Below are 3,599 nucleotides of genomic sequence, written 5' to 3' on the forward strand. Positions count from 1 at the left end.
ATCACCACCAGCACCTCCACCTTGATCCTTCTCAACATCACCTCCCTCCAGCATTGGGATATCCTCAGCATCATCGTCATCTTCCAACTCTGCTAGCCTTGCCTTCCAGCCTTCAACATCCCATGTGCTCCTGTCAAAGGAAGGATCCTGAGCTTCCTCGGCCATCTGAAGTTGAATCTTATACATAGCAATTGCCGCGGAGACCTTAGCATCTTGGGTGATCTCCTGCTTCTCGTTATCCATATCAATCAACCTCTGAGCAGCCTCAGCCTTCATGACCCGGAGCTCCTTCTCAAGATCTCCTATCTTGAGATCCTTAAGCACGCCCATTTGTTGAAGATCAGCAATCTGGCTCTCCTGGTCCTCAACATTGCCAAGATAAGTTTCGATCTCACCAAGTTTCTGCAAACAAGAGAATAAAGACAAGCTCAGACTCAGGTGATCCTCAAGAAAAGCAGGATACATAAAATATGATAGGCGGATAACCTACAGGGGCAGTGATCCTTACCTCATTCACGTAATCAAGAAACTGCTGGCGAAGGAGAGGGAATCCTTGGAGTTCATCAGAAGCTTTCCTCTTTTTTCCTTTGCCCCGAATGGACGCTTTAGGAGCTGAGACTGAAGGGCTGGCAGCAGGAGCCTTCTTCTTCTTAGAAGACGTGACATTGGCAAGGTCACTTATCCCAAACATGGAGGCAGATTTAACAGACCTGGCAGACTTTCCGGCACCTACACAATTCAAAAACAAGATAAGTTCCCTTGTTAAATTAAATACTTTCACATAAAACTTATTTTCTATAAGGATACTTACTTGACATTGTGGCAGATGCAGAGGATATCTCTTGAGAATCTTGGATAATAACCTGGAAACTTCGAACTTCAGGATCAAGCTTCTTGAAAGCTAACACTCTCTCTCTGGCAGCAGGGGTCAAGTCTAAATGAGCAACGGAGATAGCTGCATAAAAAGACAAAAAAGAAAAGATATCAGTGACCCTCATCATACGAGACAGGACTGATAGTGATCCTTCAAGGATCCTCTACCCTACCATGAGTGACCCATTCCTCGGGCAGATCCTTCCCATCCGGGATAGAATCCCTCTTAACAAAGAAAAACCGACGTTTCCAGTTTTTATCATTCTTGGTAACTTTGAAGATAGGGTGATCCTCCCCAGATTTCCGTTTCAACAAGTACCGGTGAGAACCAAAAGTGGTGAGATCATAGAGCTCAGCTAACTCTGACATCCCCAAATCAATCCCTTCTTGCTCGATGATCCTCTCGAAGGTATATAGAACCCTCCAGATCATCGGCATAGCTTGGATATATGAGATGCCGGTAAGAGAAAAGAAGGATTGGGTAAATGTCGAAAAAGGATATGAATACCCGATGAGGAAAGGAGTAGCAGGAAAGGCCACCCAAGTGTCCGAAACAAAATCACTCAGAGCAGTAGGATCAAAGGGTTTGAAAACAACATTCGCTGGGAAACAATGGCGAATCTTGTCTATTTGGATATCGGTAAAACAGCATCTCTCCATAGGAGAATCTTTGATAATCCCCTGGCTTTTCAAGGGACTATCCTTCTTAGAGCCTTTGTGCGGTGAATTCCGAAGAAGCATATTCGAGATGAAAACAGGGTAAAAGCAAGAAAGAACAGAGCAAAGAAGAAAAAGAAGAAGATGATACCTGATCAAGCCTTCGGTGACGATTATAAAGGAAGATACTTCGAATTTAAATGCAAAATGATCCTAACCCTATCTCCTATTTATAATGATGATTCGCAGGGATTGTCACATCAGTGACGTAAATATCCTAACGGCTAGTCCATGTACAACGGCTAGTAAACCGGAATCATCCGTTAGAGATAAGCTCAAAACAAAATATAACTCATCTATTTACATTTAACTCCTTATATTTTGGGGGCAATTGTTGGGGCTGGATTTTACTATAAATGATCCTTATACGTGATCCTGACAAGTGATCCTTGTTTCTTTGGCAGATAGTGATCCTCAGCCAGACTTCCGGATCAGGATCATGGGACGATATGGTGATCCTTATACTAACGGTCATTTTCGATTACTACAATATTATTTTGCAGGAATATCTAGCAGGATATGCCCTACATATCATGATCCAGGGACGCGCTTTTACAAATATGGCAAGAGCTGAATTGAAGATGAACGTTGTGCCGGATATGGAAACATGGCTTGATCTAAGGGCAACAATTTAGGCTAGATTATCTTTATTTCTAAAGGGGTAATGAGCTGATTAGTGGTCTATCTACCTAAAATAAGTTACCTACACATGTATAAATACCCATCTTCCTCATTCGGAAGAACACACACAACATACGACACAACTCTCAACACTTAGACACTCAGTGATCCTTGTACTCAGCTCATTATCATCCGAAGTTGTAACTACATTTTTGTTATATTGAAGTTGGTGATCGGTAGTTGCCATCACCCGAGGTTTTTTATGCCGGAGATCATACATTGATCAAGGGCTTTTTCCTCGTATAAATCATTGTGTCTTTGTATATTCATCACAGAAGTGATCCTTTACTTTCATAGCTAACCAAGCATCATACCCCGTTTACATAAAGTTTGGTTACATTATCCTTGTGTGATTTTTGACCAAAACAAATCCTATCCCAGAAAAGTTAAAGGAAGCATGCCTATGTAAAGGATTTGGATCCACTCTAACTGGATCAGCTCTTAAGTGGCTGCTAAGTCTTCCCCCTTACTCTATTACTTCATTTGCTAATTTAGTTAATTTATTCAATAACCAATTCTCTTGTAGTAGAAAATTTGAAAAATTAACTAGTGATTTGTACAGGATAACTCAAAATAATAATGAATCATTAAGGGATTATATAACTAAATTTAGTAAAGAATCCTTGGATATTCCCAACTTGGATATGGCTACGGCTGTTGAAGCCTTCAAAATGGGACTACTTAAGGATTCATTATTCTATGATGATCTTGTTATGACACCTTGCAGGAATTTAGATGAAGTAAGAACTCGAGCACTCAGGTTTATCCGGCTAGAGGATGACAAGAGGATCCAGGAGAGACAAGTAGGATCCTCAAAACAAGATAATCAAGGATCCTCCTTCAAAAGCAACAAGTTCAAATCCTACCATAGAAACGAGAACAAGAATGTGCATGCTGTCGACCAAGAGGAGGATGATGAAGAATATCCTCCAATCTCAGAATATTGTTTTTCCGTTGATAATCATGAACTAATCCTTGCAATGCAGAATCTAGGTGAAAAGGCTAGGTGGCCCAGGAAGAATGATAAACCATCCGGGACTAAAGACAAGTCCAAATGGTGTGCATACCATGAGGATTTCGGCCATCTGACTGAAGATTGCATAGCCTTAAGAAAGGAAATTGGATACCTGCTAAGCAAGGGGCATCTAAAAGAATTGCTGGGGAGAAAAAAGCAAAGGACCCAGGATCCTGAAAGGATCCCCGAAAAAGCCCCAGCACCTCCGGCAAATGCACAAGTGATCAACTTCATATCCGGAGGATCAGACATTTGTGGTACATCCTTTTCAGCGGCCAAAAGACATGCAAAGGAATCAAAAATGGACAATGGA

Source organism: Helianthus annuus, chromosome 2 (assembly GCF_002127325.2).
Source record: "Helianthus annuus cultivar XRQ/B chromosome 2, HanXRQr2.0-SUNRISE, whole genome shotgun sequence".
Classification (NCBI taxonomy): Eukaryota; Viridiplantae; Streptophyta; class Magnoliopsida; order Asterales; family Asteraceae; genus Helianthus; species Helianthus annuus.